The sequence below is a fragment of the Chaetodon auriga genome, chromosome 7 (genome assembly GCF_051107435.1).
Source record: "Chaetodon auriga isolate fChaAug3 chromosome 7, fChaAug3.hap1, whole genome shotgun sequence".
In the NCBI taxonomy this organism is placed as follows: Eukaryota; Metazoa; Chordata; class Actinopteri; order Chaetodontiformes; family Chaetodontidae; genus Chaetodon; species Chaetodon auriga.
Genome location: NC_135080.1, coordinates 8405867 through 8432290, shown reverse-complemented (window position 1 = coordinate 8432290; position 26424 = coordinate 8405867). Strand labels below are relative to the sequence as shown.

Sequence of the window (26424 nt, the reverse complement as noted above, 5' to 3'; positions counted from 1 at the left end):
GCTAGACAGGCCATTTGGTGAAGTTTGGCACTTAGAGCCTCTCTGAACTATCACTGGGAGGGATTTTTTTTCTTTTTTTTTATATATATATTTTTTTTTACATCCTTTAATTTATTCTTTTATGAGATCCAAAATAATTTTTGTGAGCCAGATGTGGGCAAGAGGGCGACACATATGAAGTTTCAGACAAACAATGGATTATCATATTACGAAAAACAATCTCATAGTCCTAAAAACACAGAGACAGGCAGCGAGAGATGAGAGAGCAGTGCCACAGCCTGGAAGATAACAACTTATGCAAAACAATAAGTCCCACAGGATTCATCTTATACAGCCCTAACTGAGGCTTTGAACTCAGTGAGAGAAATTAATTTCTAAAGTTGAAAGTTTTCCTGCAGGCGATTCCACAGGATGAACTTCAGGTTCAGTCAACAGAGCTGAAAGTTTGAACCATGAACTTTACTGACCTCCATTTCGTTGCCTTAATAATAAGTGGGGAGCTGCTTTAATAATAAATGGCCTTACAGTATCTTTATGTATCAATTCTCAGCCGTTATTAAAGGATTTATTCAAGAACATGTACAATTCAGTGATTAAGATGAATAATATGTGAGGCCGTGACTGTGATGGTGTAGTTTTCTCTGCTGTCTATCCACACCTGATTCTAGGTTTGCTTTTCATTATTTCATTTCCACCAAGAACAGAAATAAACAGATGAAAAGGGAGGCACATAACATAACATTATCATCATTGTGTTTGATGTTATATCTCATAATTTCGAGTTATTTAGTCAGAATTTCTGACTTATTATCACATTATTTTAACTTAATGAATCAGAGCTTTGGAACCTCTGTCTTAGTAAATCACCATTTTTGACTTTAATATCTCGTATTTTTACTGTCTATAACTGTTTATTTTCATCCTATCGTGTTTCCCTCTTGTGGTGGAAATGGGTTTCCAGAACTGTTAGTTTTTGTGTCTTGTCTAAGAGGATCTAAATTAGATTTTCTGTTCACTTATGGAGGATGCATGTGAAACTGAACTCGTTCATTCTCTATAATGAAACAAATCCACAAGAAGCCCTGCCTGTTTTCAGATGCACACAGAGGAAATACATGTAGCTTCTGCAGAGAGCTTTTGTGGCAAAACTGATTCCCACCACTCCACTCATGTGCAGTCCTATGCAAATCTATTTACTGTCGATGTGCAAAATGAAGTCATACACCCTCCACAAGCTCAACCCCAGCTCTCTAGGCTGAGGTTGCTGGTGTGGTTTTCCCTGTTGAGGCCACCTTATTAAGCTGAATGACAAACACTTCAACACTTGAAGTGGAGAGATGCTTCGGGGGAGCAGGCATGTGCTTTCCCACATTTCAGTTGCTTGTTAGTTTTCCAGAGTACTTTATTATTCCGGTTTGCCATTTTGAACATCATCGACTTTACAGACTGTTAAACTGTTTCCTGTTTGGCTGTGGGTGGAATGTGACCACTATACATACATTTACTGAAGTGCTGTGTATAAATTTCAGGTACCTGTACTTAACATGAGTGTATTTACACCACTACATTTATTAGAGAGCTGCTTACTTTACAAATTAAGATTTCAAAGACAAAACATGATGGGTGATGAACCCAGAAATATTTTGCCTGATGATGATGATGAAGACATGTAACGAAGTTCATTTACTCAATCATTGTATTTCTGTCTTTGAACTATTTGCAATTTACTTTACTTCACTGACTCCATTTTATGCATAATTAATTGCTTTCTATCCTTTGATAAATCACTACAATTTAGGGGGAATATCTACTTTTCACACTACATTTATTTGACAGCTATATGCCTATTCCAAGTCCTCTGGGACTAGGAAGACTTTTTTTTTTTTTTACAGCAATTAAGAAAATAAAATAAAATCACAGACACGTTTTTTTTTTTCTAGCAGTCCCTGAATGCAGTGCACGCATAGTGGCTGATATCACCTCAGTGCATCCCATGGTGCCTATCAACAAAATGTAAGTAGATGCTGAGTGTTGTGCTGTCCAATAGAAACAAACAGTTATTTTTTGTTGAAGTAAAGGCAAACCAGTGTGTCTAAGTTGTTTTGTTCAAACATTCAGAGACGGTGTTATGCAGGCAGGTTTTGTGTCAAGCGAGCTAAAAGCTAAGAAGCTGAAACCTCATTCAGAAGGAAAATTTATGAAGGAGTGCCTTGTTGCTGCTGTGGAGCTGCAAGCACCAGACAAAGTAAAATTATTCCAAAGTGTCAGTTTGTCTGGAATAATTCATAGAGATGAAAGAAAACCGGATGTGGAACTCAGTGATAGCAAGTGTGATTTGGCCTTCATGGTGGACATTACCGAGAACCTCTCAGAGCTGAACCTCAAGCTCCAGCCAGCTTCACAGCTCTCTGCTCTCAAATGTGAAATCATCTGAAACCAAATTACAGCTGTGGCAAGTACAACTGGAAAGTGAAACAAAAGGAATTTAAAATATTTGCTATGCTGCTTAATGTGGAACCATCTGACATGCCTGACAACCTACGAAACGAAATCACTGAGCTGCAAAGCAACAACCTACTACTGTGAGCAGCTATTTTCAAAACAGACCTGCTCAGGAGTGACTGACTCAAACTTGGAAAACCAGCTGTGAGTAGCGTTATCATCATCACTACCATCTGACATCAAACACCGTGCCAAAGAGATGTACTCCCAGTCAACGCAGAGATTAGTGTGATACATGTGCTGAATAATTTAGTATGGCCAGGGGCACTGCCAAGAGGGGACAGGATGGCCAAGCCCACCCTGATACAACTGCTGGCTCCCCATCACATATACATAATAAACCTCTCAGGTGCTGCCCAATCACCTGTCACGTTATTTCACTGTGACACACCAAGATATGCAGCAATATATGAGCAAATACAGGGACGAAGAAGACTGTTAGCAGGGAAACATGGATGTTAACTATGCTTGAAATACACATTTGAAAGAGCTCAAGGATTCACACGATGCGTGTTGGCGAGTTACACTGAATGTAAATACATGTAACTCTTTTTATTTTTTCACAAGGAAACCCTGCAGGGCATGTTTGAGTAAAGGATCTGAATACTGTCTCCACCACTGAGCAGCACAAGCACACACAGACATACATAGTGCCGCTATGTTTACATGGAAAAAAAATGAAAAGACTGTGAGAAACCACAAAATCAATACCAAATTTGAGAGGTCAACTAAAGAATGAACTCAACCCTGATATTTAAATATATTTTCCCTGGAAATAAACTACAACCTCACATGACAGACCACGTCCAGACTGACAGGGCGAGCAACGCTTGAGGCACTGCTGCCACAGAAATGCAGTTTAATACTTGCTTTTGCTCCAGCACCAAGATATTTTCCCCCACTGGCTTTCTAATTCAATGTATGACCTCTCGCCAGAGAGTTTTAAAAGTCTTCAGGCAAAGATCCAGCAGCTTTAGGTCTGGCCAATGACAGATGAGCTGCAGAGGCAGGAGCAAGACAGCTTGCCCTGGGAAAACCACGGAGCTTTGGTCAGCCTGCAGGGGTGAACTTCTGCTGCAGAGAGACGAAGGAAGGAACAAGCTCCTGTAACATTATTTTCATTCTACAATATGGGACCGTCCTTTCAAAAGCCACCAGCCACAGCATGCATTATGTGCAACTAAACAGTGGGAGCTCATTATGATACAGGCAGTTCATCTGGTGCGATTCTCTGTCTGAAACATACTGTAGACCTTAACTGGCAACTGTTTGTCACAGGAGGCACAGGGCTCAATTCCCTGTGCAAGAGGCAGTCACCTGTACAGGACATTGGTGTGCAAATACAGTATTGCTCTGCACTTGGATGGAGAAGAAATTTAACTGAATGATTCAGTACAGATCACAGTCCACAGATTCAGTGATTAATGACACCAAAGGGAGACAATGTGAGAGCAAAAAGAAGACAAGCCATGTTACCCTCTGGTGTTACTAATTGCTACCATGGAGTTTTTTTCCACAAGGATTTTTTTTTTCTAGGAGTTGTTGGAATGAGGCAAAGCTCATTTAGTAATTGGATATGCAAGCAAGAAAGTGAATAATAGATCTTAAGGAGTAAAAGGGCTGTTTTGCATATGAGGAGAAGCTGCTATTCTGCATATTGTAACTCGCACGCTTGAGTATGCCGGTCATTTTCTTTCACTGATGACTGAGCTTTTATGTTTGCATGATGCATGACACGCGTGAGGACACCTGCTTTGAGATTAAACGGCAAACATTTTGCTTTAAGGCTCGCCTTATGTTTCTTATGAACAGTTCATGCCCAACGTCTTTCTGTCCTGTCACGACGTGTGGTATCAATTTCCTGTATTAGAAACAGATGAGAATATTTGTGCTGACAGCCAACCATTTAAAGCTAATTAGCTTAAACTATTTTTGTTGCCCTTCTGTTGCCTGTTATTTATTAATCCACAGATCACCAGTAGAACGAGCATTTCTTTGTCTCCAAACTGTTTTACTTTGACCCATGCATACAGTAGATCTTTGCTAAGCACCCTCTTGCTAAGCCATTGTAGTCCAGTGCTGGAGGGAGCCTGCCCTCCAGTTACGCCGTTATCAGACGGCTGATAAAATGTTAACAAAGAAGACATTAGAAAGCAAACGGGAGACAGCTGGTGCAATCTTAGCAGAGCAGAGCAGAGCAGCAGTGGAGATGTCAGACAGTCATTCTGAGTCGCTGCCAAAAGCCACAATATGGTCACTAAAATTGCACTGCATGGACAATTTGCCTCTCTGTACAAGAAAAAAAAGGCTTTTGAAGACTTAGCAGAGCATGAGAAGAGTTCTTTTCATACAGTTTATGTATTTTGAAAAACAATCTTTACCATAGGTGTATATCATGAGACACTGGGATCATAATATTACAACTCGCTCTAGAACAGAAACAACCCACTGTTCGTTAAAACAGTTATTTTGGAGAACTTTGTTTTTTGTAACACCTGCGAAGGGCTGAGCTCTCGCCTGTGAAATACACTTGTAATCACCTTGAACTTCACCTGAGATCCAAGTGTGTGAGGTCCCATTCTAACACCCAGCTTAAAAAGAAACTGCTGTTTAAAGGCACTGAACACAACTGGAGTCTGTCTTGAATATGGAGTATAATCACCACTTCTGTGTTATTCTTTGCATGAGGCGCGAGCATCTAAATAACAGCCATCAGAAATTGTTTAAAGGAGCACTTTGCACCACATGTACAATGACCAAATGTATTCAGTCTCTCCAAGGCTTGAGAAACTGAATGCATCATCAGGCAGGAAACAGAGATCTTGTACAACTACAGCCTGTAGCCTTTGAAAGGTCCACCTCCGGGAGTGAGACGATTCAACACAGGAGGCAAAAGAAGACAAATGAGAAATCTTTCCACCATCTTGTTTGGTCACAAGTGGCTGAAGACAGCATAGCTCAAAGTCAGTTGTTGACAGTAATGGATCATGTGCACAAAAATGACTTTTGTGATATAATGCTGGAGTTGAAATCAGGTGTTTAAGTCAACAATAACTGATCTTTAAGGGTCGTCCTGTGCCAAAGGGTGAGGTTACAGAACAGCTTAATCAATTGCGAACGACTTTCTTTGAGTTTATCTTTCAGCCAGCAGGACCAATTTCTGGCCTGGCCTGCAGCAGCGAGTCCCGGCAGTGCAGACTGCACATTTGTCATAATTGTCTGCAGGCAAGCACACAAAAATAGTACTTACAGTTGTTGTGCAGGTTTTCTGCTTTGACAAGTAAGCATACTGTGGATGAACACACCCCGCTCTACTATTGGCTGGAAGCAAGTTTGGCGGCATCATGAAGTTCAGGACTGGATCTCTGAACCATGAATACTGGGACTGGAAGCTAGAAAAATGTATTTTTTCTGCATAGCACAAAACAGGCAAAACATTAACAATAATAATGTTGTTTTGCAGAGATTCATGGTTGGAATCTGCAGGTACAAATACATTCTGTGAAATATCTGTCAAAGGGCATCAAAAAGCATGCATGCAGTGTGTTTGCATGTTTGTGTAATTTTAATATTAGTGTGTAAAGGGAGAGATCTGTAATATCTTTTGTTGAATCATACGTGACTGCCATTCATCAAATCGAATGACCTCTGGCCAGTGCCCTTAGCCACATCCACAGAGTCTAGCTATGATGGATGCCTTATTAGAGTCCTTTATTAGTGTACTTTAGCCGGGAGATAAACTTTGTAATTAATGTCTCAGTTTGAGTATATCTCATTTATTTCAATCGGATAAAGGTGACTCTTCCAGCCGACCGGAGAACAATGGCCATCGGAGAAGACAGCAGCTTGGCAGCCGAGCGGAGCCTAGGAATGCTGAATAACAATCCCGTCATCCATCATGGTATGTAGGGAGTCGGCAGGCTGTGTTCGTCCTGAGGAGAAGCTCCAAGGAGCAGTTCACAGCCATGAGGGATGGCTGAAAACGGCCACTTTCCCCTCACTCTGCTTCACGGTATATTCTTCAAAAGAGAGCCAGATAGTACGGTTGTACTTCTTTACTTTCCTTGGTAAAGTGGATTTGAATTAGAATTGAAAACATTTTAGCAGCCAGGGGCGCCAATATGTGCTACTGGCATGGTGCTATAATCTGTAACCAGTTCAATATCACCCACGCATCATTAAAATCAGAGCTGATGAATGACATAATGATGAGAGCAGCCTGAGCTCTGCTCAGCTACGGTCTGTGATGATGGCAGAAGTAATTTTCCTGTTAGGCTGGCCCCTCCTGTTTACTTAACCTTTCCGCAGTCCTCATTAACTCACCAACACCAGCAACTATGTTGGGTTGCCAAGGGCAAACACAATGGGCAGATGGAGCCGAGCTGAGACCATCACTTAGCTGGGCAGAGGTCACTCTGCTATCCTGCTGGCCTGAACTCTTCGCTCTGAATCTTAACATGTCATTACATTATTCCTGCTGCCAGCTATCCAACCAGCAATAACCAGTATTTCACAAGCTTTCATTCTCATTTAAGGATAAGGCGAGGTGTAAACCAGCAGCATGTCAAGGGATGAAATCTAACACAGTTTCCTTCTGCTCTAAAGATGCAGTTTTTTTCTTTCTAGAAATACCCTTCACTTTAGCTCCAAGAGAGAGGACAAAATGCAAACCCAGCACTGGGGGTAATGGGATATGCAGTCATTCATTCTGCCGCTGGTTCATGCTCTCTGGCCAAATGACATCTTGGAACACAGCCACGCTGATACAGTAGCACCTTGTGAAATCACAGCTATTATTAATCCAGAGAAGGACAGCAGTCTGATTACACACAGCCATAAAAGACACAGAGTCACAAAACACAAAACAATACGAGTTAGTTGTGCCCATCTATAAAGAAAAGCTTAACACAGCACTGAAAATGTGTGCAATTAAATTTCCAGGAAATCCAATGCAGTCATAAAAACACATCTTAAAGCTGCAATCTGTTACTTTCCTCGCATTCAACTACAGCAAAGATTACACGAACAGCTGCCTGTCGAATTTTACAAAACTGCATTTTTGTTGTTGTTGGTAAGCAGTGAGATATGAATATATAATTTACTGAGACTGTGGTTGGACTGGGAAACCTGGTGGGCATTTATCAAAAGCAGGGGATGGAGAGTGTTTCCTGCTTTTAGTGTTTAGAGTTCATAATCTTCTAAAAATAAATGCTGGATATTAGCTTTAATAATGAGCTTTGGGTCAAATTAAGGCAAACATGCTAAAAAATAATCCTTTAAAGAAAAATCACCCTGAGATAGAGCAGCAATCACAAGTGTATTAATCAGTCAGTCGGCAGAATATTAAACTATTAAGCACTTCCTGGTTCCAGGTTCTTGTTGTGATTTGCTCCTTTTCTTTGTCTTGTGATAGTAAACTGAATATATTTGCATGTCTCTTCATGTCTCTTCAGGCTGTGGCTGTAATTGTTAGTTTCAGCCCTGGACTAAGTCTGTTCAGATAAAACCAAAACTACATGACTACCATAGATACCACAGAGGTAAGTGAGTGGTTTGGGTGAATCAAACCTTTGGATCTCTGTTACCAATATAGTTTTAATACTTTTTCTAATTTGGTTGGCAACTCACACTGACAAACAATTAACAGACATCACTTTAGGAGTTCAGCCTGACACGCAGTTAATAGATGAATTGAGAAATGCTGATTAATCAGCAAATATGGCGGCAAATTTGCAGCCCCAGCTGGAAGACTCACATGAATGCTGCATGTAGACACTTTAGAAAAATTAAGAGAAAAAAATGAGTCCAACAGGAATAACTAGAAGTTTAATATCTTTTTATTTTAGCCCACATGATTAAAAATGAATAAAGCTACTTGCACAGTTTTAAGTACCTGCCTCTGTGCTGGTCTCCCAGTCGAACAGTTAAAGCAGATGGCCAGTAATGTCAGCAGGAACTTTCCCTCCTAAGCCCAACTTACTCTCTGTCAGAGTCCCCCTGGTTATTTGGAATGCTCACGAAAGGTCACGTCTGCCATGTTAGAGTAAACAAGAGGCCGGTTATACCAATGTGTTTTGTCTCTGTAACACTCTCAGCGGGACGCCCGCACTCTGTTTTGTTTAAGTGGGCCTGTCTCCAATCAGTTAAATCAACAGCAGCCATTTGGAACAGGAGCCGGAGTGACAGGTGAACTGTGGCACTGTCTGCTTTCCTTCCCCATGTTATCAGCTCCAAGGTTTGTGAATGGCAGGACTTTAGCCACTCTCCTGTTGATAGTGAAACAACCCACAGGGACACATCCATTAGCCCAATACTGCTGTTTGACATGCTCCGAGTGAACTGCACTTATCCTGACACACTGTCACTGTGACTGAATTACCGTGTGTACTGTAGCATCAGTCTGAGGCGCCACCCAATCGGGAAAAATATTAAAACCACATCAGTAAACACCAGTATTACTTATTTCTCACTGACCTCTCCTGGTATCTAGCCATGTAGATAGTTCTGCTTTGTGGTTGTCCTTAGTTGCACCAACACTTGCCAACGTTTTGCACCAGAAAATACACAATCCACACTAAATGGGCTCCCAGTTTGTCAGGGGTACAGGCTGGTGACTTTCATGCCATCTGGTGACCTCCTCAAAGCTACTAAGAGACATTTCTCCAGTGGCAGCCAAGCTAGATAGCACCTCAGACTGCATTATTGGTTATATCTCTGCGGGTGTCCTTCAGCCCCATTTAGGTCACTCCCTCACTGTGTTATACAAATAAAATTAGGCACAGATTGCAATTCAACTGCTATTTCTCCGCTTGGCAAATTGCTATGAGACCAGGAGAAATTGAAAAAGCTGGCAAGGTCTCAGGTACCTGACAGTGACGGTGACTATGATGAAGTATCCTCCTGTTACCACTGTTGACTTTGCCAAATATCAGAGATCTCCACAGTCTCCACCCCATGCTCCCGGCCCGCCAGCTTTATAAACAGAGAGGAGCCGTGCCAATATTTCTATAAGTAGCACCAACAGACCAGCCTGCAGGATCATGCCTCTCCAAATATCTTGCTGAGAGGTTACTTCGTCTTCATGTTCTGTTTTGCTCTCTCACTTGATTTTGAGATTTCAGGAGCAAATCTCTTCCAGGCCTCAGTGGCTTGGAGTACTGAGAGATTGGAAAGCTAACCTGTTCACAGAAAAGTTGTGAATCCAAACAATTGGTGGCAACAGCCGGTGTTAAAAAACACAGGGAGGGTTCAAAAATGCATAAATGAGTCACAATGAAACACAAAGAAATATATCATCCAAACTTATTCATGGAAAATATTAGCTTTTAAAGTCAACCTGTGTAGCCAATACTGTATATCCTTGACTTTTTTTTTCTTTTTTTTTTAATTTATTGGTCAAAATTACCACAAAAACAAGGAATTTAATGTCTATTTTTCTGCCCCTACATAAAAATCGGGTTTACTTTTATGGCAGTTGGTTGGATTTAAGCCTGGAGTCCCCCCCCCCCCCTCCTTTTTATGTGAGACTGACTGTATAAGAGCTGCAATGACTCAGCAGATAAAGAACTAATGAAAACATAAAGTAATGTCCTGTGAGAATTAACTTTAGCAAGCTAAGCTAATTAGCTGTTACCTTCTGAGGGGACGCTATAGTTAGCCTAGCTTGCTTGCCAACTTAACATCACAATGGATCCTCCCAAATGTTGAAGGCTTTAAAGGGACAGACGTTTTAAATCACTGGTGGTATGTACAGAGGAAAAAACATTTTGTACCATGGTTGCCAACTCTCATTCTGCCCAAATATTTCTCATATCAAAACACTGCAACAGATGTATTATGGTCAAAGTTTTTCAGGTATAGTAATGGTTATAGCAAGCGGACGTCGATGGTTATGTACGATAACCCTACATTCTATGAGTATAGGCTCTTGAGTCACTCTTTGATTGGTTGCACAATGCCTATCATGTTGACTCGCCTGCACAGAATTGAGATTTCATACTTGACACGTGTACAATGCTAATTTGTCTGAATTCGTCAGGTGTTACTCAGGATTAGACTTAGTGGCAGACAGCACTCTATAACAATCTCACTCCAAGCAACCTTGCTTGTTTGAACACTCATGGGCTCTTCAGGATACATGATGGAGTCTATTGTGGCAACGGCGGCACTCACATGTCAACCGTTGCCATGGATGTTTTGTCCTGGTTGAAAAATGGAAAATTATGTAAAATAGCTGTAGTGTCATCATTGATTATATTTCCTTACACAACTGGTGAAGGAAACTTAATAAATCCAGTTTGACTCTTTGGATTTAAAACCAATTTTCAATCAAAACTGAAAAACCTCACCCACTTTACAGTATTCATGTACATGTACATATTGGAGTAACTACAGCACATAAAAATGCAAATCTGAGTATATGCATGTCTAACAAACAGGTACACACACACACATACACATACACACACACACAGCTGAGCTCAGAGGAAGAGACAGGTTATGACAGAGGTAAAGTGGTTATCTGAGATAAGAAATGTCTATCCTTCAAACGAAAATCATATTTCTCACTCCACATTTTATCTGTGGGTAACACCTGTTGCAATAACAACAAGTCAAATGGATACAGACACATGAGGGGCATTCACTTGCCAATATTCTTTTAGATCCACGGCAGGAGAATGAACCCACACTGTATATGGTATCCCATTTAAAATCACACTTTGATGTGCAAATGTGTGCACAGTCACATGGTGACTGCAAACGGTCTTCCTCACTCGGTAAACACCTGTGTTGAGCTAGTGCTTCCTTCAAAACCAGAGCTACCACAGGTGGCAATTTAATCTAATCCCACAATCGCTGATTCTCAAATCTCAACGTAAACACGCTGAATTTATCCCACAAAGCAAGGGCAGAGAAAATCTGCGGGTCACTCGAGTGAATCCACAGTAATGTCCCCTTCAGTGTCCATCGATCACGTCAAACCACTCCTTTAGCTTGGGGACATTTTGTGTTTTGACAAGCCTCACTAGACCGAGCACCCTGTGTTTAAGGCCGAAAGCCTATGTTTATGTGGCTGCTGGCAGACTGGACCCTGAACTACATGTGGCGTGGAAACCTGATCCATTTATCTTTCGGATTGTGAAGATGCATCTGACCTTGCTGCCCTGAGGAAATGTTGATAAAGCTTTTTACCTCAGAATCACGGTTGATAGCATTAACTTTGCTCTGGAGCTTCTGTGTTACAGATCAGCTAACACGTGCTGACCATGGAGTGCGATGTGGGATGCCATGGTACAATATGTGATGGCTTGAAATTGGATATTTCTCTGTTGTGTTTCCTGGCAATATAATGTAATGTTCTGAGGGAGTCCTTAAGTGAACTGTATGACTGTTTAAAGATTTAAAAGGCACTAAAAACAGTGTGTGGTGCTGCTGAACTGTACACTTTCCTTGTGGTTTCAAGACAAAATACAGCAAACCTGTGGTTGCACTATCTTGTATAGTACACTTCAGCTTGTATGATGGAGGAGTGATAATGCATATATTGCAAATGGTCATATGTTGACAAGAGAAAGGCAACATGATAAATCAATCTAGAAAAGTGTCAAGACTGTGGATCCATCTCCACTTCTCTCTGCATCCTCTCTCCTAGTTGCCTAATTTCTCCCTGGGCTATCTCACTAAGGGACCAAGTGAATTGCATCCGTACATCCAGCTCTCACCTGTTTTGGCTGCTGGCCATTAGCACAACTGTAAGTCTGTGTTTACTGAAACCACTGCTCTCCGGTCACTTCTCATTCTCTGCATCTGCCGACCTATTCCTCATGCTATACTCATCACGCTTTTTTTTAAAAATGTTTTTAAGGGTATGCTTGAAACTAACTAGTTCATACGAAGTGACGCCAATTACATATAAAGGTACAAGTGTGTAGACCTTTTCCAAATGGCCACACACGAAGGCGGGGTGAAATGCTTGCTGTCAAAGAGACGGGCAAAACACGGTATGTGTTCAAATGGTGGTAATGGCACACTTTTACACAGTCTCTCCTCACAGGCATTCGTTGTGTTGCACTTGAAAAGTGACAGAAGTACTCACTGTGTGAAGAAATGAGAAAAGGAGTTCAGAAAGACGTTAAATGCTGCATATTTTCTCCAATCGCTGTTTGAAGTGGGTGTGCTGGTCGGATGGTATGTTTCAGCGAGTTACAAAAATTGTTCCCCCAGTTCGGACATGAGAAATTTTACATACTACAGCATTTATAACCTCAGCTACTTTCCAATGCACATCCTTAGTTGTGGGAGGAAGGAGTCTCAGACGCTGTTCAACGATGTGTAAAGCACTTCGTTTGAAAGCATACTGACACCTTCAGATGGATCCTGTCCAGGTCACAGCAGCAGTGGCAGCACTTTTTTAAGTTATTCAAACCTTTTATGGGACTTTCTCTCAGCAAATTCACTTCTTGCTCCACATCATTCACCTGGACTTCTGGGGCAAAGAGTTACTTGAGTTCAAGCATTGATCTACCTCAGTGCCTATACAAATCCACTCCAGCCCAACACTATTGCTGTTGAGGCTGAGCACTAATTGAGCTGAAAAAAAGCGATCTGGTACAAAGATTATAATGCTGGTGACGTTTTGAGCAAAATGCTCTTCCTCAGACATCTCACTCTGCTACATATTTCTTTGATCCAGCACTCATACTACTGGGCACTGGATGTGAGTCTCTTTTTTATCATCCCTTCGAGGCTGAGCACTAACCCATATATGAGAAACTCCAGCCTCGTCTTAAGTTCTACCACCAGCTGCCATGACAATGGCAAACGAGAGCTGCTTGGAGTGGAGACACTGCATGGAAGAGGATGAAAAACCATTTAATAAATGTGGACAGATCATAAAAGGATGCAGCATCCAGCATGCTTAATTGAATTCTTGTCAAGCCAGATGGATATTCTTCTTCGTCTTCATGCAGTTCTCTTATCAGCCTGGGTCCCAGAATACTAAGCCTCTGTCCTGCCAGCTCTGCTCCATGGCCAACAACTCAACGTCACCCTCTCTGCCTCCTAACTGTGACCACTATCACACTTAGAAGATCATGTCCTTTGTGGGGGGGGGGGGGGGGGACCCAGACAAAATTGTAATCTTCATCTTGGCAATAATACTCCCAACTACCCATTCATTCCTTGTTCAGTCTGGTTTCGAGTCCTCCAGTGGGGACACTCTTCAAATCTCATCTATGTTCACACATCTCTGTAGGGTTTGTTACCTGTCTGTCTCCGTCTGATAGGAAAATAACTATCCTTGTGGTAACTGACTGGTTCTCCTGGTTGGATCAATGTCTCTAAACCAATGGACAAACAAAAATGAGACAATCAGATTTTAGGTTTGCTTTTTGGTTACCAAACTCAGCCAGTCCCTGACGAAGACAACATAATTTGGTAGTTATCAGTTTTCCAGCTTTGGCTGCCTTTAGGGTTACTCACGCCCTCCACTATGTCTCATCGATGGCGAGACGGTCCTCCCGACCCTATACATGCTATGTTCACACCACAAAGTCTTTTTAATCACAACACCAAGTGATCATATTATTTTAACTATGACGATGGAGGTCATAAACCCTCATGAAGTGCTGACTTTATTAATGTTCACAATGTTTCTCCAACCTTTACCAAGTTTTTTTGTGCCTCAGCCAAATCAGAAAACGGGTGATCTAGGATGGTTTTGGAAGGCACAGACAAAGGATGTCGTCCTGCCAATAGAAGCATCAGATCGGAAAATGCTGAAACACCTCTTCTCTCTGTTACGGCTACATCAGCTATCTTTTCTTTGAGTCCAACCTTGCCTCTGTCAACAACAGTTATTAAGAAACCAAAGGAATTTTTAAAAATTGAAACTATTTTCAGAGGTTGTTGTGTGTGACATGCTGATCATCCTGATCGGTTTTTGACTGTAAACGCCTTTAATATGATCTTGATAAGTGAGGCCATTAGTGGTGATTAAAATCTCCAGCAATCATCCCGGTGTTCTCTTGCTGTTTGGACTGTAGATGAGCTCAGTGGTTGAGCAGAGAGCAGGGAGGCAACATTAGCACCATGCAGAGCAGCAGCACTCTGATTTACTGTTCCCAGGGCTGGTGATTGAGGAGGGCATTACGTCACAGCTGATAGATCAGAGAGTCTTACAGCAGAGTGGAGCTCCATCAACTGCTGCTGACAGTAGCGTTAGTGCTGACAACCAACGAAAATGGATTTATGAACAAAACACAGATACTCTGTGCACTGACAGAGCTTACACACACACAAACACACATGCATACACTGCAGGCACATAATTCTTGGATGCCTACGCCCACATTCAACAAAAAGACATGGAGACGTTATTGCAGTAAAACTAGAGCTGCACAACACACTTGCTCCTATAAAATGTTAACTGGCAAAGCGAAAAACGTGGAGCAGCACGCAGGACGTGCAGAACCACTTAAAGCTGTCAATCTACTTGTGTGCAGTGGCTTTGCTAGGGTCTCTTGGGGCTCCAAGCAAGAAATCCCTAGGGCCCCCACCCCATCCGTGCATGCTGCAAAAATGTGGCTTTTGCACACACAAATGCACAATTTCTGGGACATTTGAGATGAATACCGAAAAAATAGATTAGTGGTTCTTAAAGTGAGGTCCAGGGATCAACAGAGGTCCCTGAAAACCCAGGCCTATTAATAAGTATTGTTGTAAATAAGTGGCCAGGGCCCCCCTAGTGGCCGGGGGCTCCAAGCAACTGCCTGGCTTGCCTGTCCGCAAGCCCCGCCCCTGCTTGTGTGTTAGTTGATGTATTAGTTATTATTTCTTTGTGGTCGGCACTTAATGTCTTCTCACACAAAGGTTTCATCTGACAAACCAAAAGACATGCAGGTTTTAAGTTGACAGAGACAGTCATTGTTTTTAAGTTGTCTTAAATTACACTTCATGATTAGTATCACACACGTACACAGTGTGTGTGTACGTGTGTGATACTCTGCTCTGTTGTATATACCAGGACTGTACCTGGATCAGCACTTTACAAATAAATTCTGAGTCACCAGTTTTAATTGAAAGTTTCTGTGTGGGGGCTTTTGTATTTTACATTATTGTATGTACATTTTCATTTGCCAGGGGCCTGTGGGTCCTGCCTTTTCTCATCTATAGAACTGTAGACACTTTTTAGTTTTTATAAACACTAAATAGCATTACTTTTTCTTCAGTATTCCTACCTACAATTATAAAAATGCAAAATTCACTCCTCCACTCACTTACAGTAAAACCCATCTGCATCTGCAGAGAGGCCGCCCCACACTAAACTCTTATACGAGCCAACATGAGGCTCACGTTACCCGTAAGACTCATGTTTTATGCCTTTGTTCATCATCTGTCATGTGAGCACATCACAATTCCACACAGAGACATAAAAAGTGTGCCATGCTGTTATCCTACGCTGCTCAGTGTACAATTAGACAGCCCAAAACACATCTTGACTGATGATTCGAATCATTTAGAGGGCAGACCGAGTACATACGGTTTTGCTGTGGCCTCAGAGACTGCTGCTAAAAAAAATTTAAATAAATTAAGTCAAAAAACATCAACTTGAAGAATGCCTGTTCAACAGTGTACAAATAAATGAGATAAATATAAAATAAATGTCTGTTTATATATTGTATTTTCGCCCTGTGATGGACTGTCGGGGTGTACACAGCCTCTCACCTAATGTATGCTGGGTTATGCTCGGGCCTCCTGCAACCCTGCACAGGATAAGCGTACATAAAATGGATGAATGGATGGATGGATGTTTCACCCCGATGCATTAACTCACCACTCACTCTCAGATACCAGGAAAAGGTTTGATGCGTTCCTCTAAAAAAAAAAAAAAAAAGAAAAAAAGAAAAGAAACAGGCTTCTTGGCATGGACCAGGAAAAGTTTGCAAAAGGTATTTAAGTTCATGATTTATTTACAGTATATCTGTACATCTGAAAACTTTGATTTTACAGCAGCCAGAGGCTCATAATGAATAAATGCATGATTTAGCTACAGTTATTAACAAGGAATGACAAATTTTCTGACTAAAATCTAATGGACCTGTAGAACTGAGTTTAAATTAATTTGCTGGTCACGGATATGTAATATATTGGTTGTGAAGCTGACCATTAAATGAATAATACAAGCCTCTATGCACAGTTTTCACTTCTTAATTCTATCTATTCTATCTGTTTTATTACAGTATTAAACCATTAACCATAAGAGAAAACTTTCCTATAATTTACAATATGATGTGCACTTTGGAAGCTCAGCAACAGCCCAACTTTGATCTACCCAGCAACAACAGCAGAGACGCGGGAGCTATAGGCCCTGCATACCAACTGCTTATCAACACAAATGCTAATGTGACCTTTAATATTAGAAACAAAATTATGAATGAGATTCAGATTCAATAGCTGGCAGACATGAAACATATTCTCTCACTTGACGAGAACCTACAGCTCTCACTCCGTGAGTAGTGTAGGTTAATTGAAGTTAGTCTGTTTGATAAACACGAAGGCGTCTCTGACTTGACAGAGTAAGACAAATGTAGATCAGTTATGATACTAGTTCATGCTCAGACATGTCACTTCATTAGACAAAATGTAGTAGATATACACAGACTGCAAAGTACAGACACCGCTTTAATGTTATTTCTACTGACACATTCAGCTGAAGACAAAAAAGCCTGAAAGCTCCACCATTTACTTCAACCTCTGCTGTAACCATATAGGCAGGCTCAGGCTTTGACTATACAAAAATAGGTAAACATTTTAATGATGATAGGGTTCATCAGAGGTGGAAAACATGCTCACATTCTGTAATGTGTACATGATGTAGTTAAAGCCAGTCATAGACTGCCTGCATACTGTATGATCTCTGTCAGATCCATTAATTTAGTATAATAAGAGAGATGATGCCATAAACCTCACAGCGCCATGGGCGTGGGGCATATCTCATATTTAACACCTCACCGCTGCGCTCAAACTTGTCATTATTAAGATTACGCTGGAAGTTCAGTGTGCTGACTACCTGCACAAAGAGAGTTTTTGGGAATGTGTTTATCTATGTTTAAATAGCTAGAAACAGATTTCTGTTAAATTTGGTGAACGGTCACAGGTGATTAGGTCTTGATGCAAATAAGCATTCAGGCTTAGATTTTATACTCTCTGCCTGAAAAACCCTTGAAATTATTTCAACTTTAACCCTGTTTGACACTGATTTGTTGAATTATACTGTAAAAACTTGCTTTAGATATAGTATGAGAATATTGTATCTTTTCTAAAATAAATCTGGCTTTGCTTTTCTGAAGCATTCATCTGGCAGTTCGTGCTTCTAACCTCAACAAAATATGCTGACCTACTGCATGTATATCGAGCTGAGCACTAACTCCGCATCGAACAGAGGGGTAGAGCTCAGACCGCTGATGGAAAGCCTCACTGCTCCATATACTGCTGGCTGGTTTAAACTCTAACAATGCATCAAACTTTATGAGCTCATCAAACGTTCCGCATGTAAAATCTTATCCTGCAAAGTTACTGGTTACTGGCAGGACAACACAGCCTTCAGATAAAAGTGTATGGAGTACAGCAGCTCGGAAGTGCAGTAAATAAAGTATGACGTTACATAAAAAGTCAATGTTCAAGTAAAGCACTAGTAAATCAGGAATGTATTGCAACAACTTCTATGGTGCTAAATGTTCAAAATGAAATTGAGATAATTTTTTATTTTTTGGGGGGGGTAGGAAGTTGTCACATTTCTAATTAGCTGCACAGCTGCAGTGCAGCAGGGATAAAGGAGTCCCTTCAATTTTCCTTAATCAGATGTTAGAATACAAAGGCTGTCTGATAAGGATTATTCATAAGACGTTTCAGTGATGACAGGCTGTGTGTAATGTGTATTTGCAGTATGGTATGTGCTTATTAACACTAATCTATGGACTTCCTGAGGACATTAGATGGGTGTCTCATCTGGCATATGGCACTCTGAAAAAAAGATTCAGGAGGGAAGCACTTTACCTCTTCTCAAATAACAACTATTCTGGACCCACAGCCAGCAGTACAGAGATAATCAGTTTTACATACCCACTAATAAAGCGTGATTTCACTATTGCTCGTTTCACAAGGTTGCTGCCTCTCGTTTTGCCTGGAGCAAACTCTTTTCCATCCCAATCCAGGCTGGGAGTGATGAGCCTTGCTGTCCAGATTGAGGTGAGAGAAGGGTTGGTCTCCTGCCTCCAGCACCATCTGCTCCAAAGGGCCACTTTTAGACATGCTGAATAGACGATACTGTACTTGCAAACGCAGACGGTGATTATCAGAGCCATTACATCATCAATACAGACAGGGCAGAAGGGCTGTTAACGGTTTTAGACATAGCTGGCCATGAACTAAGCTTTTATAGTATCGGTGTGTCTGATAAACCGATCAACAGACCTCTCCTTATGTAATAAAAACAATAGTTTGACATATATGACAAATCTAGATTATGAAGAGCTCATAGTACAAGAACAGCATTAATAAAGGTCTTAAAAGACCTCAGATAAAGTGCTAATGTTGGCGCTGCCTCCATGCTGGCCCTCTTCTTTGGAAACGCCACATTTAATACCATAGATCTCGCTGTGCCGAGAGATACAGCAGGCTGAATTGTGATTTTGACGTTTCTGGAACGGCCCTCAGCTGGTCCCATACATATGCAACAGGGAGATTGTTCTTTTGTAAGTTTGTTTCATATACTCATTGTTTCATTTGGTGTTTCGCAGGGTTCGATACTTGGTCCACTCTTTTTTTTTTTTCATCACAGAACAACTCAGCCAAATTATATGGCAATGCAATATAAATGTTCATAGCTATGCAGATGACACAGCTGTACAAATCACTAGCACAGATGACCCTAAAATCAAAAGAAATGTGCAGATGGCCTCAGAAATATTATAATTTGCATGTGTAATAACATAATAATAATAGTAAGATGGAAAGTTGTCGATATCCTTTTATTTACATTTTCATTCTTATTATTCTACCCTGTTTTATTGTATTAAAGTGTTTCTGTTTGTCACATTTAAATATGTTGATTTGTTTCAATGTTTTATATGTTTTTAAACAATTTCAGGCAAAGCTCTATGAGTTTATTATTATTACATGGAGAAAGATTAAAGTTTAAACCACCTGTTTCCATAATAATATGCAATGGAACATTTAATTCCCGGGATGTGCTTTAACCTCATATCAACCCAGGCCAGAAACAACCAGTGCCTAGAGAGAGAAAAATGGCTTTCCTGCTACTAGATCAGAGCAGCAGCCAACCTTTGAACCTAGGAATGAGAGAAACCCAACCTCAGAGGGAGGTGGAGGTGGGGGCTATTGACCGAGGGGAGAGGCAGGGTTGAAGTAAGTGGGATCTGGGCTGGGAGTTTCCGTGTCAGTGGGCTCATCTTACAGCCTCCCTGATGGACCACGGTTACGTCCCCCAGAGTCCAGATGGGATTCAGTGGTCAGCTCGGTGACAGCTGGTGAAGGGTGGTCAGGCCTCATGCATAATGGAGGCTCAGCACACCACACCACAACCTGACTGCTGCACTGATGTGGAAGTAGTTCTATCCCGGTGTCAATACTGCAGGGTTACTGGAATATTAACTGCCTATATCCCGCTATGAGCAGCATTTTACCTAAATTTGATTTAAACACTTTGTAAAAGCCAACAGAGCATTTCATTCAAAGTCTTGATTTATATTTGATTGATATTTGACTCGGTTTGAACAAACTCTCTTGTGGTTTTGAACACTTAGGTCTCGATTTTTCATCGTTTTGCCCATCATTTCTATCAGTTATGACACTGCTGTACTCAGCTAAGTAACTATTGAGGTCGGGGAACAACGCAGCATCACTACAGTGATGGCCAGTGGGGCAGAAAACACGAGCAGTCAGACGATCCGACAGTAAACAAGTTGATCCATCTTATCTAAACCACTTACTCAGAGGTAAAACATGTATGAAGGTGAGAACACCCAAAATGTCGACCCCTCATCCCTCATGTTGTGAAGACTGTAAACACATCATTGGCATATTGCCACCTTTTAAGTTGACATGGTGAATGTGTACTTACACATCCAGCAGCATCCACCAACCCCTGAGGGAAATATCAGGCTCTTCAGCTGCTAAATGCTCCACTATGTTCAGTGAACAAAAACTGTAAAGCTGCAGATCCTAAAACCAAAACAATGAGCTGAAAGATGCTAAAATTCTCTGTCGGTTTGTCACTACAGGTGACTCTTTCCACATCATATAGTCAGATGACCCATTCTTAATATGGTAATATTCATTATTGCAGCTTTAAGGTGTGCACATCCATATATGTAGGTTGCACTGCACAAGAAAACTGTGCGCACAGAACTACAATAAAGTAAAAGTATGTTTGTTTCTTTTATTTTGTCTCGTCTTATTTCAAGTGTGAGTGAGTTCTATCTTTGACCTGACTGCAAGACAAATTTCCCCATGGGGACTCAGGAATTGGAGGTGAACTGTGATGGACGTTTACAGTGGACAATTTGGGTAATGATTTCACCATAGTCCATTTCCTCTTCCAAATCAGTTTAGCTATCCTGGGGTTTTTGATTAGAGCCTGTCTGATTAACTGATGGTTCATGCACTTTGCCCTGTTGGACTTCCTTTTTACTGCCGCATTACAAGATCTCAACAATTACCTTGGTAAATTATTATTACCAATATGAACGAGTGTAAAAAGGGGGAAAATGAGACCCAGGCTGTGTGAAACTGGATTTTCCCTTCCAGATATCTCACTGGATAAACTTCTTTGCTGGGTGTGAGCAGTGTAGTTCCTCTCACAGCTTTGTGTTTCCAGGGCCCGGAGTCCTCGCTTGTCAGTGTGTTGAGGAATCAACGCTACCGGCTATTCTGTTGTGAACGGACACACTGCAGTACATCACCTCAATCAGTCATCCCAGCCCTCGTCGGCAGCCACCACGACTAGCGACCCGACCCCCATCCCCGACACAGCAGCGAGAAAGTGCTTACCTAGGAGAAAAAGACAGAGAGGACATTAAATCAGTGAGCATAATATTCTAGTGAGCAGCGGACTCGCTTTCACAGATTAGCCAATCTCTCCTCTGCACAGTGTACTGCCACAGAGTTTTAACCCTCTCCAGCTTCAATTGAAATGGAGAGAGGGGAGATTATCCCACATATTCTGTTGCTCAGCGTTTTCTAATGTGTCTAAATAGAGGCAGTCACTGAGGCTGATACACGTGTGTTTCTCAGGGAAGGATTGGAGTTTATCAAGATCACAGTGAAAAAATATATGAAAAATTAAGAACAAATATAATGGCAAAGACTGTGGGTCTGCTATCTTATTTTTCTGAATATTCACAGAGCAGAAGCTACTGTATCAAGCCCAAGCAGAGGGATGAAAATGTGAAAAGCGGGTTGTGGGGATTCTGTGCCTCAGCCTGAGAGGGATTGAGCCCTGCATTCAGTCCACAGCCCTATGTGAAGTGTTTTTCACTCGGCTCGATCAAAAGACAAGGATGTCTTCCAGTGCCGGATGTTACATCACACAGCTCGATTCTTCACACTCTCTTATCCATTTTTCTGCTTATTTGTACCCATTTAAGTCCAGGGGCCTCACAACCCCAGCGCCAAGCCAAGCAGGCACACAAACAAGGCTAATGAACAATAGGAGGAAAGATGCAGCACGACTACTGAGAGAAAATGAATGGAGATGCATGTCGTGCGTGGAGGACCTCAGCGAAAGGGATCTTGATCAATCAAGTACCTGCTGTTGACATTCTGTAGTAGAGGATAAAATAAACTAAGAAAGCACAAGTGGTCGTTAAGTTGAAGAGACAAAAAAACAAAACAAAAGAAAAAAAACGACCATCTGCCATAAATTATTCAAGACGTTGACATAAGGGGTAACATTTTACTTTAAAACACACTCACTCACACACACACACACACACAGACACACAGAGGCTGTATCTAACAATATGTAGACACTTGATATATTCAATACAACACACTAGAATATAGCTGTAAGCAGATACAGGGAGATTTTATCAACATTAACATTTGATATGATTATATCTATGTTATATTACATATTGTTATTTTATTGTCAATCACCAGTTGCATCATTCACATGAAGAGTTGTGGTGGAAAAAAAAACCCCAGTATGTGCTTACAACTACATTATTTATGCTTCAGTTAAAGTGGCAACATTGCAGTGTGGAGATTTTCTGTTCATGGTAAAAGCCGTGCAGTCAAACATTTACTGAAGTAAAAGTTCAGAAAGATTAGCATTAAACATATCCCTCCATCCATCCATTCATTTTTGGATTATAAATATTAATGCACCAATGTATACATCACTTTAATGTTGAAGCAGGTAAAGGAGCTAATTTGAATCTTTATATACAGCTGAGGTGGAGAGTCTCCAGCCTCCAGGCTGTATACGGCTGCAAGGCCACTTGATTCAGCCCACAAGGCGATTCGTAAATAAAAAAAAAGTAATTACTTTTTTTTCAGCAATTAGAAAATAACAAAAAATAGTAGACTTACACATTTTTCTGAGTTAACCCTGAATGCAACACAGGTCATGGTCGATGTCATGTCAATGCATCATGGTGCTAACAGAAGTAGACGTGGAGTGTCACACCGTCCAAAGAAATGGACATTTATTTTGTTGTTGTAGCAAAAGACAAACCAGTGTGTCTTAGTTAGTTTGTGGGTGGCAGTGATGAAGAACGCTCATCTTAAGAGCGATTACAGCTACAAACATGCTAAACTGGATGAAGTGGATGAGGACAAATACACTTGGATAAATGAATGTTCTTCGACAGTATTTAGGTGTCAAACAAGCAGATTTCATGGAGACGTTGTTATGTAGGCAAGCTTTGTGGTGAGCGAGCTAATCGCTAAGAAGCTGAACCTCAAGCTCCAGCCAGCTTCTCAGCTCGCTGCTTTTAAATGTGAAATCATTTAAAGTGAAATTAAAGCTGTGCCAAGTGTAACTGGAAAGAGGCAACACTGTGCAAGCACAAACACCTGCTATGACACCTGAATGTGCTGCTGAGTGTGGAAACTCTTTCAGACATGTGACAAGAGGGTTCAGGATGTGAAAAGTAAACAACAGGATTTTAACATATCTGCTAATGTGGAACCAGCCAACAACACAAAATCACTGAGCTGCAAAGCAACAACCTACTACTGTGAGCAGTTCACTCTTACTAAGACTCAGATCTGCTCAAGACTGACTGACCAAAACCTGGAAAACCAGCTGAGAGTAGCATCATCATCATCATCATCATTGCTATCTCTACTATCTGCCATCAGACGCCTCGCCAAAGAGAAGCAGTTCCAGCCAACACAGAGGTTCACTATGTGTTCAATTAATGAGTATGGCCAGGGGTGCCGCCAAGTTGGGGCCAAGGGGGCAAGGCCACCCTGATACAACTGCTGCCCCTGCCATTGCATCTGCATAATAAGTGTCTCAGGTGCTGTCCATTCACCAGCAGAGTAGAAGTATAAAATTGAAATACTGTCAAAAATATGTCAAAATTGTGCTTCAGTCCAGTCCTTAGTTCCTTTCAACCACTGGTTATAAACCATTTATAACTTGTTTATATACAGCTTATTAATGCTACATTGTTACACAAAGCAATAACAGAAAGATTACACAGTCTTTGGAGGAAATAGGAGTAAAATGTTGTTAACTTTGAACTATGAGTGAGAGCAGGGTTAATTTAGCCTGGAACGCAGTTGGCTGATCTGGGTCCATCATTAAAAAGCCTCCACCCTTCTTTCTATTGGACCGTGGACCCCAGGTGCTTCAGAGACGCTGTTTTTTCTTGTTTTAAATTGGCCGACCTGTGACAGCCAACAGAGCAGGACAGAGATCAACTCACGCAGACAGACGAGCCCACACAAAGCCTGGGAGACATGAGGCCGAAGCACACTGTCTAGACTGCTACTGATAACCAGTCAAAATGCATCGGTGGGTCAATGGTTAGGAGGAGTTCAAGGTTGTCCAGCTGAGTGGGTCTCCCTCGGTGGGAGACGGCCACTGCCCATTCAATAGAATTAGCATCGGCTTTCTGTGAGCTCTGAAAAGACACAGACGATCTCCAGAGCGAGCAGCTTTTCACTTTCTATTTACCCAGAAATAATGAGATATCTATCCAGCGATTTCCACTAGAGAACCTTACTGTACATTTAGCAGTAAATTATCTCTACTTCAGGGTTCATTCCAGTGCTTCCACCCATAGTTTTACTGTTGTCAACACTTCACGGAGCAGTTCTGTCACTGTTGTTCTGTGGCCTTCACAAAACATCCAAAAAGAAATAGTGAGTCTTAATTTTCCAGCCTTGAGCAGTGTTAAGTGCAAAGATTGTTTCCAGCTTTACAAAGAGCTGTGAGCCATGAATTTGCAACAGGGAGCTGGGCTGACGACCAAGGCCACAGCTTTAACAAAGTTACACAAGTGCAGATAGAGAGAGGTTATCTGCAGTAGACTCAGGATAACGTACTAATGGGAGTTAATATGCTTGGCTGATATAATAATTTATATAACAACGGTCAATATAAATGTGTCTTCCATAAGAGATTTTACGATACTGTTTACAGCTTTCACTTTAATATCTGTGGTTGCATTGGGTCATTGTGGGAAATCCGTGAGCAGCTTTATGGTACTATTGATTGTGATAAAATATGTTGGGTTTTTTTTTAATTTTCAAATTGTGCCAGAAAAAAAGAACATCAAAAAACTAGATGATGAAGTTTGGCATTATAAAAATAAAAATGGCATGTCAATATTATGAGATTAGAAAAGAGTCACAATTCTGATAAAAATAAATGAAAATTATGATTTTGAAATTATGTAAGTCGAATTTATAGGATAGTAGGGAACAATTATAAGATACAAGCTTAAAATAATGAGAAGATGAGTCATGTTTATGGCTTAGTAAATCAAAATTATGAGATATATAGTCAAATGTTTACTCAGTAATATTTTGGACTTTGTGAATCATGATTTTGACTTTCTCAGACTATTTTTTCTTTTTCTTATGTGTACATTTTCATCTATTTTTTATTTTCCAGGCGGAAATTAACTTCCATGGAAAAAGGCTTTTTCATGTGGTTATTTTTCATTTACTTCCATAAACATTTTCCAGAAAATCTATACGATATAACATATTAGACTGTTTCATCCGTACCACCCACACCTAACAGCTCATTTACTTTTAGGACGTGATTTACCCGACTATTTTTTTAGCTTTAGGTTTTCATTCATCTATCAATAAACAAATAGAGGATTAAGTTCAGCAGGCCAACTTGCTCTTGAAATAAATCCAGTTGTGTACATTTACTTATTGTACTGATGTTTCGACTGCAGATAATTTATGCAAAGCACTGAATGACTGAATTCGTTTGTCAGCTAAGACCACTGATTAACAATAAATCAAGTGATTAAATAATTAATCCAAAGCCTAAAGCAATTACTTCATCACTCTCCTTGGCACCTCTAGCTGAGTTATGTTTATGCTGTATTTAAAAATACATGTGTAATATTTAACTAATACAACATGTAAGTGTGTGAGTGGAGCCATATGTGCAGATCTGCAGTCTGGACAAACTGACACTCTGGCGAGGAGCTGCATTCAATTGAAGTGAAAAAAAAAAGTGCTTGTTTGTATTTTTCCTCAGGCAGTGTTATGCAAAACAAGTCTCTGAACCCTATCGATACTGCCCTCAGTTCTGAACTGAAGACTCCGAGCTCGCCCAGGGTTGCCAATCCACAGCACATACTTACAATTTGCTCCTGTGTCAAAAAACAAAGTCATGAAGAGAAAATAACAATCCAAAGCTGC

At 40.9% G+C, this 26424-nt stretch overlaps 1 protein-coding gene across 3 annotated transcripts in view; it reads right to left on the bottom strand.

The window, feature by feature from the left end:
• The window catches only part of cadm1b (cell adhesion molecule 1b), a 137297-nt gene that overhangs the window by 66564 nt on the left and 44309 nt on the right, over positions 1–26424 (bottom strand). The window contains exon 1 of one of the 3 annotated variants that reach the window (XM_076734598.1): positions 18625–18695. The exons of the other annotated variants lie outside the window; for them this stretch is intronic. The gene's annotated coding sequence lies outside the window, so the exon portion shown is untranslated. Of the gene's footprint in view, positions 1–18624; positions 18696–26424 lie in introns of those variants that run through there. 3 annotated transcript variants of the gene reach the window in all.